Source organism: Oncorhynchus tshawytscha, linkage group LG11 (genome assembly GCF_018296145.1).
Source record: "Oncorhynchus tshawytscha isolate Ot180627B linkage group LG11, Otsh_v2.0, whole genome shotgun sequence".
NCBI lineage: Eukaryota > Metazoa > Chordata > Actinopteri > Salmoniformes > Salmonidae > Oncorhynchus > Oncorhynchus tshawytscha.
Window position 1 is genome coordinate 29,910,575 of NC_056439.1, and position 15,326 is coordinate 29,925,900.

Below are 15,326 nucleotides of genomic sequence, written 5' to 3' on the forward strand. Positions count from 1 at the left end.
TGACATAACACTGATATAACACTGATATAACACTGACATAACACTAACATAACGCTGACATAACACTGACATAACACTGACATAACGCTGACATAACGCTGACATAACACTGACATAACACTGATATAACACTGATATAACACTGACATAACACTGACATAACACTGACATAACACTGATATAACACTGACATAACACTGATATAACACTGACATAACACTGATATAACACTGACATAACACTGATATAACACTGATATAACACTGATATAACACTGACATAACACTGGCTTAACACTGATATAACACTGACATAACACTGACATAACACTGACATAACACTGACATAACACTGATATAACACTGACATAACACTGATATAACACTGACATAACACTGATATAACACTGACATAACACTGATATAACACTGATATAACACTGACATAACACTGACATAACACTGACATAACGCTGACATAACACTGACATAAAGCTGACATAAGGAGTGTAGAGAATATTTATTGCTTCTGTTCAGTTTATTGTTTATGAGTGACACCTTCAATTTAATGCAATACCCTTTACACAAGAACAGTCAATGAGATGCACACACTGAAATTCACTCAGTAGTAGCAATAGCATACCGATCCATGTATTCACACTTAAAGCCTGTAAGTCACCGTCACCGTGTTCCCCAGTTATACCTTGTTCCCCAGTTATATCTTGTTATGACTGTTGCAACCCTACCACTCACCAGGGTGAAGACAGAAATCACAACATGGAGAACACCAGCAGACTGCATAATCCAACATTTTGCCAAACATGTATTTTTATTAGATTTTTTTAGGGGGTAGATCAACTTTAATATTATACGTTTTTGAATCAGGTGTCATTTTGCGTATCAGTTCATAAACCATGTGCCATGGAATCAGTACATCAAAATATCTTCACAACTACATTATTTTAGCAATCTATGACACAGCTGTCATTTTTCGGGTCCTTAAATTAAACTGGTAGATTTGTTTTATTTATTGCAATTTTCTTAATGCAGGGCTTTCAGGCAAGTTCCTTACTTTATCCCTCTTCCACTTGCCTCTTCCATTTTTGAGGTAATGCTGCAATTAGTTGGTTATGCTGCAATAGTTTATGTGTCGTGGGGCTGGGGTCAGTCTGTTATATCTGGAGTATTTCTCCTGCCTTATTCGGTGTCCTGTGTGAATTTAATATTTTGATTTCATTTTCAAATAACCGAAAGTGAGAGGTTGTAATCTAAATAAACGGAAAAAGGCCATTATTGAACATGGGGTGAGAAATTCTTACTAATCTGCTAGAGAACCAGTTGTCACGACTTCGGGCGGCGTTCGGCGTTCGGCGATCGACGTCACCGGCTTTCTAGCCATCGCCGCTCCCGTTTTCATATATCAATTTGTCTTGTCTTGTTTCCATACACACCTGGTATTCATTTCCCCAATCAATCTACTTGTATTTAACCCTCTGGTTCCCATCATGTTTTGTGCGTAATTGTTTCATGTTATGTGGTGTAGTTTAGTTTACGCGCTTTACTTTTATGTTCCGTTTTTTAGCGCGTTTGATTTATGTAGTGCTCTCGTTTTTGGAACTATAATATAAGTGCGCCTGTTCATTATACTCTGCTCTCCTGCACCTGACTTCACCTCCAATACACCATTGACACCAGTTCAGATTTAAGTATAACTTTTGTATGACTGAAGCCTTTAGTGAGAGATCGAATGCTTTAATATTTAATAATTATTCACAATTTGTCCTAACCTGAGTCTCAAGCCATGATTGCTTCTATCAGTTTAAGTTCTGTCTCTGGTGGGGGTCAGGGAAGTTCTGTTTTGTCTTGTTTCATGTAGCTCAAGGATGCAAATAAGTGATAGGAAATATGTGTGACCTTTAAAGATGTCTGCTTAATTTCTCTGCTCGCTCCACTCTCTTTGCTCTCTCTCAATTATCAAACTTGACTGACATCTATGAAAAGGCAACAGGTGACTGTGGTCAAAATACTCAATACACAATAAGAGTCTTAACCTACAGCTCTTCACCTCTCCCTATATAACTTATACAGAGAATAATGGCAATAAACACAGGGTGAACTTTAAAATGCATAAACACGAGGCGAGGCCTTATCCACCACTGCTAATGGATCATTTTGCCAATTTGGTCCCTTATGAGAAGTGTAACTTGATCCCAAAAAAAGAACAGTTGATTTTACCTAATTTTAACATTGTCATAAAGAGCACATGTTAAACTTAATAAAAAACTGTTTCCCCATCTCAAGAGGTTAAAAATGTATACTATGCTCGACCTGATTTTACACAATGATTTGACTATTAAAATAGAAGTTATTAAAAAAACATACTGTATATATATATTAAAACAAGAGCTAAGTTCAAATAACAGGGTTGACCTTGAAAAATGAAAAATCACAAAAATTGTAAATAAATAATCTTCAGAAATGACTGTCAAAGCAACAAAATAACTAGGGCTTTAGAATGATGGAGAGAACTTGGAAGATATTTTGGGGTTAAATGGTCCTAGAAGTTACAGAAGGTGCACAGAGGGACAAGTAATTGTTTGTTTTTTTGGCACATTAGTAAGTTTTTATTCACAATAAAAATCATTTGATTGAATTCTACACGTGGTCTGTATTAAAGGGTACTTTATTTAATATAACAGGATTGAGTTAATATCATATGTAATATTTATTTAAATTACAAAGGGACACAAAAGGCACTCATTTCGTGGAAAGACCGTAGTGTCAGGACTGAGAAGCAACTCAATTCAATCATAGTCCTAAACTGTGTTGTCGCTATCCTCAGTGTGGCATCTGTGCTATCCAAAGGTTCATGTCAGCTGGAGAGAGAGGGGGGGACAGAGATTGTGTCCCTGAGACAAAGTCATACAGGGTTGCTCTAATTGTGGATACAGTGGGGGTCAAAAACACATACTGTAACAATGCACTGGAAAAAGACCAGGGGGGGAGGCAATAACACCATAACACAGGCTTCAGACATATGACATAGACAGATAGCACCGTCTGTTTGTCCACTGGAACACATGTCCAGTCCATTCACCTAACGACTCCATGGCTGGACAACGAGGTGGAGGGTTTACGCACCATACCTTCTATTTCCGTCAACAGTATAGGCCTAACACTTCTTTGTTTTGTTTTTGGAGGCCTGAGGGGAAGGGCCTATGCAAGGGATATATCAAAGAGGTGCTGGTGTCCTCTTTTGCATAAATTTAACAATATTTGTTTTGCTGGCGCATTTGTTTGGTTTCAGCCTGTGTATGTAATTGGCAACAAAAAACTACAGTGTGGCTTTAATGCTGTCAAGACTTGAGGGCACACAGACCTTTTGTCATGTTTGAACAGGGGTAATAAATCAGTAGTGTGTTGGGCTAGTTCCACCCATCCAGCCAAGCATTCTGACACACACGTGACACAAATGGGGAGAGATGAGGGTGAGGAAAAATAGTCTCCTGTTTCATTTAAAGAAAGGGACACTGGGAAGGGCAGTTTGGGGCATATGCAGTATCCTGTGTAAGCCTGTGGAGAGACATGAGTGTTCAACAGAGAGAGGGCATTGTTTTCTTTAATCTGCCGACTCAGAGGAGGCAGAGGACAGACAGACAGGCCTCCCCATATCAGAACCACTCAGCCAGTCTAGCCCAGGTCTCACGGGAACAGATTGGCAAATAGGGTCAAGGACATGACTCCCACTCATAATGACTAAGTCATACTGCTCTGATCCGTTCTGCCTTTCATTGTTAGTATTTAACATCCAATATGCTGTGCAGAGACATTGTTATTGACAAAAGAGACCAATTACTTGACTGGGCTTGTGCTGTATATCTCCCTCTGGTTGTAGCTTTCATTCATCGGTTCCATAAACCAGGAAGCATGATTTTACATGTCAGATAATCATTTAATGAGCATTCAGGTCCAAGCAGATTCTATGGTTGACAAAATGGACATGAGGACATTAACATGAGGGAAATTATACTAAGAAAAAGTTTTACAAATCAACTTCCACCTTGTAAAAACTAACTGACAGATTAGGCTATCTCTGTGAATTTATTCAATCTGAAATATTTGGTCTCTCTGATCGGTTCAAGGCAAAGTTTAATACAAGTAAAGTTATTGTAAACTTTGCCAGACATCTGACTTTTCACAGCATCTACTTTCTGGGTCTAACTCAAGTCAATCCAACATCAATCACGACTATCATTTCCCTGACCTAATGTTATGGTATGTGCTCAGGAGAACCAGTGGCCACTCTTAGAAAAGAAACTGCCATCTAGAAACTAGAAGGGTTATTTGGCTGTCCCCATAGGAGAACCCTTTGAAGAACCCTTCTTGGTTCCGAGTCTAACCATTTTGGGTTCCATGTAGAACTCTTTCCACAGAGTTCAACACGGAACCCAAAAGCGTTCTACCTAGAACAAAAAATGGTTTTACCTGGCTGGAACCAAAAAGGGTTCTCCTATGGGGAAACCATTTTTTTAAACCATTTTTTAAAAGAATCAACAACTTAAAAGTAAAATGCAAAGATCTCAAATAGAACAGCAACAAAGCAGTAACTTTGATCAATTGTAAGTAATGCAAGAACTTCATCGACATTGAAAAAGAGTCCATGCTAATTCAAGTAGTTGTATAATGTTTTTACAGCTAAAAATAACCTGTAGCATTATTTCCATTCATAAAGAAACTATCAGAGGGTCTTGTCTTGCAAATTGGCTGCATGAATGAAACTTAATGTGTCCCATAAAAATGGCAGTCATACACTGTTGGGAGAACAGTTAAACATAATCAAACAAGCTTGTTTTTAGGCAAAAACTGGTCAATCAAATGTTCCACTAATTTAAACAACAAAATGCAATGTGATGAAGTTGAATCCATGTGGAAAACTGATTGGATTATCAAAAAGTCATCAATATAAGGGAATGTTGTATTTTCTTTCACCCAACATTTAACCTAAATCCAATGACGTGGTGACATTTGTTGTTGGTTTCACGTTGAATTCACGTTAGTTGACAACTCAACCAAATGTCAATCAAACTAGACTTTGAAATTAAGTCCGTGCCCAGTGGGAGGATAGTTTTTTCCATTAGAGTTTAAAATATTCCTCACATAGGTCGAGTTAAGAATAAATGTCGTGCACTTTGACTAGCGAAATGCTAGATAGCACGACAGACGTGTCGACTTCGTGAACTTGTCACTGCCTAAAATAGAGCACCAGTGGGCACGTGTTCAGTGCCGCTCTAGTGCGCTTCAAACGCAAGTTTTGTAATGTCAAGAGTCCTTGAGGGCAGACAAGTATGGACCAGAAGAATTTTAATAATGAAGGCTATACTGTCGACGTGCAGCTCGTCCTATAGTTCTGTCAAAATATGGTGAAGTTGCCTAATGAGAAACTCATCATAGGCTAGACGATTTATGAAGAGAGGGGGGAACAAAACTCAAATATGCTAATTAAATGCTATATTGGCTAATATGATCATCTGAACACAAGTCGAGGGGTGAATAGAGTATCAAATATTCTAACAATAGGCCTAAAATCAAACATTAAAAGCTTCTTCAGAGTAAGTAAAGTAATATTGCGCTTTCCAAACTGAAAGCCACTATCATTCATTCGCCAAAAGGTGTCTACTTACATGTAACAAAGTTGAATAGACGTGTTTCAGTTGTCTGGCAATCAGATACAAGTCCAACAATAACAATACTCATTGATTGGAATAGGGAAAACAGAGTGCGCTGTACAGTACAAGTTGTGAAGCACCAGCACAGTTACACCCCTCCCACCACGCGCAAATGTGGAGATGTCTACACAACTCCGAGAGTAAAGCGGGCTCTACCGATCGAGGAGTGGGTTTCAGACCGAGTCCGGACAGCTAAATATATCAACCAGTCACGTCGGACATACTCCCCATTTTGTCACACCTGTAGGGGTTGGGGGCTATAGCCTACAAAAGTGTATCCCATTGTAACCAGTGGAACAACAACATGAACACTGATAGTCACTGCAAGAACAACTTCTTCTTCAAATCACATCTCAGAAGTCATGTATTATATTGATATAAGAACCCATCCACTTCACCAAACGCAGATCTTATGGATAGGTAGGTTTAGAGTGTCCTTTTTAAATCTGGCATGTTCTTCAGCAACACTATTGCCAGACTAACGGCTTTGATGGAATCGTAATAATGTCACACTAGCAAATAAACACTCCTCCTCCAGTGGGTCTCTATAGCTGACTAGAGACTAGAGTGTCAGTGTTACATATCAATTGCTGTATGCCTGGAACAGAGTGAAAAGTTAAACTGTCTCACCAGTTTAAGATCTGCTGTCTGCTGGGGCCATGTAATGAAATTAGTATTTATTGCAGATTTAATTGAGAAAATAAATAAACATAATATACACCTGGCCTTTTGTACAGTTATTGACAACAGCAAAGGCAGCCAGTCCATTATCATTGTATAGTTTTTGAGAATTGCAATTTTTTCCCCCACCCCACAACTCATACAGTATCATTAACTAAACGTCCATGGTTGAATGAGGTCCTTTGATTTATGGGAATAGTCAGTCCTGCCAGCAGGAACAAGAGGTCACTGTATTATCATCTTAACCAGAGCCAGAGATGACCTGATTTGAGCTTTAAAACATGGCTTGAACTTTAGAACTCTTTAGAAAATGCCAGGTAATATGTGATATCCAGGAAGTGAGGAGGGGGCTTAGATGACTGAGATCAGGTGGAGTCATCCCTGACTCATCCTCCCTCCCTGCTACTCTAATCTAACCATAACTGGGTGGAGGTTGAGGTTCATTTCGTAAAGTACTTGAGTTCTTCTGCTCCAATCCCCATTATCCTGAGGGAGACGGTCATTTCATGATGAGCGAAGTATTTACTCATCCAAATAAACCGTCAGGTCTTCTCGTCTCTCTCTCTCACTCTCTCCCTGCTCTCATCTCCGTTACTGTGGCTGACACATATCAGACCAGACCGTAAAATACTCCTGTCTCCATGGGCTCCACACACTAAACATCCAAATTAGAGCTACAGTAAAGTGCTCTGTGAAAATATAAATTAATATTTACAAAATGTAATTACATTTACAGACTTGTACTGAAATGGATAAGAACACACAAGTTAATTAGCAGGTCCAGGGAAAGGATCTCACGTGTAAGAACAGCTCCTGAGGTCCATCAGCTAAATTAGCCTGGGTGTAGATCTACAGGTATGATTGTGTTTCCCCCCTCTTCTATGTGGATCGCTATGAACAAAGAAGCAGCCACAGTCCCTAATCAGGCTAATGGCCTGTAGTTCACAGGTGACTGGGCTGATGAGGTAGAAAGGCCTAAGGGGGATCAGACAGAAGCCTGACTCTCTGGCAAGAGCCAGTCAGGTTACTAATTCCCTGACTGGCTCCTGATTGACGTGACATTCTGGGATAAATAGCTGGAAGTTCCTCCCTGGGATCCATTAGCAGGTGCTGTCAGAGACATCACAGCTACCGGAGTTACTGCAGCTCCTGATTCAGAGGTTCAAGTGGTAGTCCTCTTCAGTGGAGATCTACTGCAGTGAGACCAGTTGTGAGTCCAGATGACCCAGAGTAGAGGTACTCAGTGGTGAGTTATAACACTTTAGTTAGATCAGTCACACTTACTCTTTATGGAGTTTGGGTCCGCAATCAGAGATCTCTGGAATATTTCATTTTTTAAGATTTTGCTTAATAGTTATTTACATTTTTCATTAAAATACCAACAGTAAAGTACAACAATACTCACCACATTAACTTGCTATACACAGACTATTTGAAAACTTTGATAAAAGATATAGAGATATAGAGAGAGTGTAATGTTAGGCAATAGAGATAACCCTGTGGTGTCTGTGCAGGTTGCGTTCTGTGCTGCTGTGCTGTCATCATGGCATTACACTAATTCAGGCTTCATCCGTCAACCTGCCCGCTTCATTGGCTGTGCTGTCCGGAGTTTACTTTCCGGGCCAGGAAACCAGGCTGTGGTGGGCTGCACATCACCACGGACACCTGCTGGGGGCGCTGTGAGACCTGGGAGGTGAGGACGGAGAGCAGGAGAGAGTCCTATGCAGTCTGACTGCAGATAACGGTTACAAATCAGTAGATGTCAGCAAACTCTGTAAACTATTTAATTATGAGTACTAAACTACAGTATGATGATTATTGTAGAACAATGCATCACTGTATCCCGGCTAAAGGCTAAATCGACCAGTGACAAAATAAAGCAAGTAATAAACAAATATATTATAAACTAATTTCTCATAAACTGTACTTCCAATGGAGTAACTTAATTGTGGAGCTTGTTGAATGAACAAACATGTTAATCAAAATTAACCTGGTCTCTGTGTGTGTCTCTTCAGAAGCCTGTCCTGGACCCTCCCTACATAGAGTCCTACCATCGTGTGTGTACCTACAACAAGACACACCTGGTGACGGTGCAGCTGCCTACCTGCTCAGCCAACATGGACCGCATGTACACCTACCTACCCTGTAGCCCTGAGGTGTGACTGTGGAGCAGTTGTGGAAAAAGTACCTAATTGTCATACTTGAGTAAAAGTAAAGATACCTTAAAAGAAAATGACTCAAGTAAAAGTCACCCAGAAAATACTACTTGAGTTAAAGTCTAAAAGTATTTGTTTTGAAATATACTTAAGTATCAAAAGTAAATGTAATTGCTAAAATATACTTAAGTATCAAAAGTAAATGTATAAATCATTTCAAATTCCTTATATTATGCAAACACAATTTTCTTGTATTTTAAATTTATGGATAGCCAGGGGCATACTCCAACACTCAGAAATAATTCACAAACGAAGCATATGTGTTTAGTGATTCCACCAGATCAGAGGCAGTAGGGATGACCAGGGATGTTCTCTTGATAAGTGTGTGAATATTTTCCTGTTCCATTTTCCTGTTCTGCTAAGCATTCAAAATGTAACAAGTACTTTTGGGTGTCAGGAAAAATGTATGGAGTAAAAAGTACATTATTTTCTTTAGCAATGTAGTGAAGTAAAAGTAGTCAAAAATATAAATAGTAAAGTACAGATACCCCCCCAAAACGACTTAAGCAGTACTTTAAATATTTTTTACTTAAGTACTTTACACCACCGCTGTGGAGTGTGTCTGACCAGCACCACTGAGTGTATCACCTATGTCTAACTGCTGCCATCACTAGAACTGGACAGGGAGAGCAGCGCTGGACATTTCCATTCTCTCCATAGAATAAATCGCCTTTCTATTTCTTTTTCAAGTCATTATGCAACTTGGAAAAACTTGAAACATGTTAACACATTATGTAATCTGACTCTGAATAGTTTATTTCAATAAGATATAGCTCACTCAGCTCTCTTTACTGAAAAAGCAGACGAGAAGAATAAAAAGAGTCAAGAAATTCAAAGCATAGTGGTTGATAATGAACTTGAAATCATTCATAGAGGATATAAACTTGTTTTTCTAAGCGTTATGAATATGCATGAGAAGGAGCATTATATAACCGGTGTCACTAAGGTGCTTCAGGGCTGTGTTTGAGCTCTCATGCTTGGAGCATCTTCACTGTGTGGGTGGGGTTTAGGAGGCTGTGGAGCACTCCCTAGACAGTCAAACACACTCACAGCATCACACACACCCTCGCTCACAGTGTCACACACTCACACTCACAAAGAAAGACCCAAAGACGAGTAGCTACTGCTTTGGCAACAGCCAATGGGGATCCGAATTTTAAAAAAATACAACAAAAAAAAAACACACACACACACACACACACACACACACACACACACACACACACACACACACACACACACACACACACACACACACACACAACAACACACACACACACACACACACACACACACACACACACACACACACACACACACACACACACACACACACACCCTATGGTGTCAGGGGTGTCAGACTCATTTAGAGTGCCTCTTGGGTTCATCACAAAATCTTCAAGACTCGAAACATAAACACAGACATTATCACCCTCTTCCCCCAGATATTAATATTAATAGTACAGTCTCTCTGTGATTATTGCTTTTGGGCTTTTCATGTTGTGGCACCAGGATCATCCAAAAGGCCACATTAAAGGATCAACAGAGTTCCACCATCTTAGAATGGAAAATATCATTGAGAGGAAATGAAGAGATCTCTGTTATAAATTACCATGGAAAAGCCAACAACAGTTCTACCATCTTTAATCCTTGTTTGACTCCATGTCACATCTGTAAATCTGGACAAGGTAAAAAAGACATAGTGCCAACATGTTTGACCCAGTACACCTAACCTGGAACAGTGAACAGACCTGTGTCTCTGTGTCAGCTGGCCATGTTTCCTGGGTCTCCTAATCAAACTCACTGACAATCTACAGCACTGTCAAACACAGCATAAATAGGCGAAATTAGAAGACCTGGCTGTGTGTCTCAAGACAGCACAGTTCTGTGGCCCTGTTGAGAGCTGCTGTAACGGCCCCTGTCTTTCTAATCGTTTCTGACATTACCGTCGCTTCCTCCTCTGGCCGGGGGAGGGAGGGGGAGAGGGGAGGAGGGTGGAAGGGGGACCTGTAACAGCTCCTGGCAGGAGGACTGAAGGGGGAGGTGTGGGGGGTTTGGGGGGCACTGGTGCAACACACCACACTGCAACGTCCTAATGGAAAAAGGGGAGGCAGGATCTGAGAGGAAGGAACAGATGATGATTATGACGATGATAAGGATGAAGGTGATGATGTTGATTATGATGGTGAAGATTATGGTGAACCCCTCCTCTGCTGAGATTCTGTGATAAGATTTTCACTCAAAAGGGAAATTATAACAAAAACATGAACATTGATAGCCTTCGCAAAGGCCATGCTGAACCCAAATCCACCTCTAACTGACCGCTGTAAAATAATTACCACATACTGTATTTGGTATGGATGATCTATAGTGGTCCTTACTGAGTGGAAAGGGAGCTTGGTCTTTTTCTTTGTCGATCTTAGGTCTGATGATCAATGTCTTTACTTAGAGTACACCAAAGAGAAGGTACACCTAAAATGCTTTAAATTAGTAAATTTAGCCACAATCAATAATATTTCAAGACAATTCAATGGCATGATGCTCCTACAGTATATTGATGAATGTCAGTTTCAGAGGAAGAGCACTTAACCAAGGGTAATGGGTTCAGACTCTGTGACCAAAAACTATTACAGAAAGTAGTCATTACATCTTACTTTTCACACTCCCACAGGAGTCATCAATTGCAGCTTTATTTTTAGTAGCTCTTGAGAAGCTAATTTCTCTTGGACTGTTTCTCTTCGGCTTGGTGTCAATACACACAAATGGTGGTAAATTAGCCACGATAATTCCTGTCAACCTGCTCAGTTTTAATTGGCAGTTCCAATTAGAACCCTTCATTGCACCCTACCTGTGCCTGAACAAGGACTGTAGCTCAAGCGTTAATGAGCTTACTAGAGTCAACACGATTTATCACAACACAGGAGTTGATTGGACAGATTATTGGAATGCAGACCTCTTGCCAAATCAAGTCTGACAAAGTATCTCAAAACGCTTTCTAAAAAACCTAAAAACAAAAAAGGTTTGAGGTACCTCAATACAATTTATGTTAATTAATTTAAATGGGTTAAATTGGACTGTTTCGGTCTAGAAGATTGCATCAGATTACACGGATTCCTCTTAGAATCAGAACCCTGTATCCGACCAGTAGTATTCAAATCACACACGCAACACAGAAATAACTAATAACACACAGACAGTATCAGCTTGGCAAATCTAATTTCTGGGAGTTCAGATTTGACTACTATATGGTATCACAGATTGGACTTTGCAATACAACCAATGATGTATATAAACCCTGGATTGCTGATGCTATGTATTGGCCATTGAGAGGCTTTGAAACCACTGTTCAGCCATATTAGCACAGCACACATATTGGAACAGTCCTTTATAGGAATGAATGGAATTCTACAGTATTTCAATAAAATGTTTCAAGGACAAAAGTACATGTACTGTATTTAAGTATTTTTTGTTGTTGTAGTAGGGACATTAGTAACATTAGTAATCTCAAAACATCATACTTTAAGGATTTTTTTCTTTTTAAATACTGTATATTTTGTTTTGTTTTATGTTTACCTCACATAATATAATTTAAAAGTATGCATTAATAAGGTGTCTGTAATATAATAAATGTGGCATACACTTCTATTCCAAAATATTTTTTACAATGGTGGGGGAGTGTCAAGATGGAGAAACATTGGCCTCAACACAGCACCCTCTAACCCTCATCTAGTGTATACATAAATCAGTAGGTAAATATTTCTGCTTAGCCATCTCATCTAGTGTATACATAAATCAGTGGATAAATCTTTGTCTGCATAGCCATCTCATCTAGTGTATACATAAATCAGTGGATAAATCTTTGTCTGCATAGCCATCTCATCTAGTGTATACATAAACCAGTGGATAAATCTTTGTCTGCTTAGCCATCTCATCTAGTGTATACATAAATCAGTGGATAAATCTGTCTGCTTAGCCATCTCATCTAGTGTATACATAAATCAGTGGATAAATCTTTGTTTGCTTTGCCATCTGAAAGTATAAAGAGGGAATACATTGAACAAGTGATTCTGACATTCTGTAGATTTCCCAGTAATAATACATTTCCTCCCCTGTAGAGAAGCACATTTTAAAGTTGACAAATAGACTAGAAAGCCCCAGACAGTACTTTATTTAGCTGACGCTACAGTTAAGGTGTGCAACTGTAAAAAAAAATAAAAAAAATAATAAAAGTTCAAATACATGAGCCATAGTGGGAATCATCAATGCTACTTATTAATGCCATTGCTTTAACAAATGGTAGACAACAGTAACATTCCAGTAGAAATTCATTGGAAATTATAGTCCAGGTGTGACCAGATGCTTCCCAGTCATACCAGTCCTGTCGCCATATGGAGAGGTATCCAGTCAACACAAACAGAGAGAGAGAGAGAGGCTAGATATTAGCATGCTCAAGACACAATCAGTGAGTTTCACTTGAAGTTCTTCAGAGAGAGGAGAGAGAAAGAAGAGAGAGGGGGACAGAGAGAGCGAAGGAGAAAGGGACAGGGATTGAGAGAAAGCGAGCGACCAGTGTGCGGGGTGAGAAGGAGAGATAGAAGAGAGGAGAGAGCAGTGTCAGCTGAGAGAGGGATGGGGGGGTGCAGCTATATATTCAGGCGTCTGAGACTGAGACGTGATGTGTTCTCTCCCTGTGATGAAGGGAAGACTGGCCAGGCTCTTTTTTCCCCAGTCACTAGTCAAATCAAGACTAAAGGAAGAACCAGAAGAAACTCTCTCCTTCTCACTGCTCCTCCTCCCTGTGTTCCTTCATGAAAATCAAGTCCGTTTAAGTCATCTGAGAGAAACTTTCAAATGGCATGTGGTGTATACAAGAGTGTTACAGTATGAATGACTTATATGCACAAATCCCTCGACTGAATCCTAATTATCTCTGTACTATTACGTAGTACTAGATTCCTATGTAGCAGACAGGCATTCATCAGTGGACTTAGAGCAAGAACCATACACATACATACTTTATATAAGACTCTGCTGTGAGTTTACGAGTGCCATTGAGAAATAATCTGTTCTCAATCCCCAGAAAATCACAGTTTGCGATATTCAATGCGTCTTCATAACCATGAACGTGGTGGTAAAATGGACAGAAGACATCCCCATTGGTACTAAACACCTCAGGTAGGTATCTCTGTTGGAATAGCTGTGCCACAGAGGGAGCCACGTTGCAGCAGGCTAGGCTAGCTGAGAAGAGGTGAGTTTTAAACAGAAGCCAGCCCAGCCCAGTGCTGCAGTGCAGTTGAGTTGAGGAGAGGCAGGCAGGCACCCACCACAGAAGAACTAAAGCCTCCCATGCTCTGTCTGCTTGATGTTCTGGCAGCCAGGGAAACGGATCTGCCTCTGTGGAGACACCATCTTGGGAAATCAGACCCAGATCAAGAGCTCAAGTGTTGCACGTGTATACAGCAGTCACAGTACCCTGGGTCATAACACTGCTCCTCAGGCTGCAGATTTACAAATGCATTTTCATAAATGTATTTCATATTTTTATTGAGATGAGCCTTTAGTGGTGACGGTGCGCTCAACAAACTCATCTTCAATAATAGAACTTGGTTCAGGCTTTGTGACACACTGTGTCACTGTGTGGAGGCTGTCTCGTGCCATGTGTAGGGATCGTGGAACTGTGTGTCACTGGATGGAGTGGACCTTCGTGTGCATTAAACTTTATGTGCCAGAAGCCATGCTGTCAGTCTGTCTCAGACGTCCCTACTTTATTTACCACATTGCAGTCAGTCTGCACATCTAGTTCATGCAGCAGGGTGAACTTAAAAAGCCTTATTTACACATCATGGCAACATACGGTCGGTGCATAACATGTCCCTAAATGATGCATAGACACGAGAAGAAACTGTTATGCTATTAATGCTAAAATACTTCTGAAAAAAAATCTCTCTCTCTCTACAGGAAATCAGACAGTGATAGGGGATATGCTGTACAGTGCTGCTTGAAAGTATGCGAACCCTATAGGGCTAGTCATTATTTTGTTATAAAATATAACAATTTTGTAATAGACATTCCAAGTAAATGACAGAAACAAAAAATATATATATTTTCACAGTTTTTTTTAACAAAAGTGGTTTATTTAACAGAAACTCAGATTTGATGTGTGTAAAAATATGAGAACCCCTTCAGTCAATAGCTTGTGGAACCTCCATTAGCAGCGATAACTTGGAGTAAACTTCTCCTATAGCCAGTAATCAGTCTCTGATTACAGAACTCAGCCAATTGTAGTGAGGTTTGAGGGGTGTCTGGCATGAACTGCCCACTTTAGGTCCTGCCACAGCATCTCGATTTGGATTTAGGTCCGGATTTTGACTTGGCCAATCCAAAACACAAATCTTCTTTCTCCTGAGCCATTCTTTGGTAGATTTGCTTGAATGCTTTGGGTCGTTGTCTTGTTGTAAGACCCATTTTCGGCCCAGCTTCAGCTCCTTGACTGATGGCCTGACGTTCAAGAATCTCCTGGTATACCTCAGAATTCATGGTTCCCTTAATGATGTGGAGTCGTCCAGGTCCAGAGGAAAAGCAGCCCCAGATCTTGACATTCCCACCACCATGCTTGACTGTTGGGATAAGGTTCTTCTGGTGGTAGGCAGTGTTGGATTTTCGCCAAACATAGCGGTGTGACCAAAAAGGTCCAAACCTGTCCA

General features: G+C 40.1%; 1 protein-coding gene and 1 pseudogene across 1 annotated transcript in view; one reads left to right on the forward strand and one right to left on the reverse strand.

Moving 5' to 3' along the window:
* Window positions 1-5,829, reverse strand: part of syne2b (spectrin repeat containing, nuclear envelope 2b) — a 144,586-nt gene extending 138,757 nt beyond the window's left edge. The window contains 1 exon segment of the mRNA XM_042330006.1: window positions 5,681-5,829. The gene's annotated coding sequence lies outside the window, so the exon portion shown is untranslated.
* LOC112262458 lies at window positions 1,299-10,429 on the forward strand (annotated as a pseudogene).
* Window positions 10,430-15,326: the final 4,897 nt, after the last annotated feature.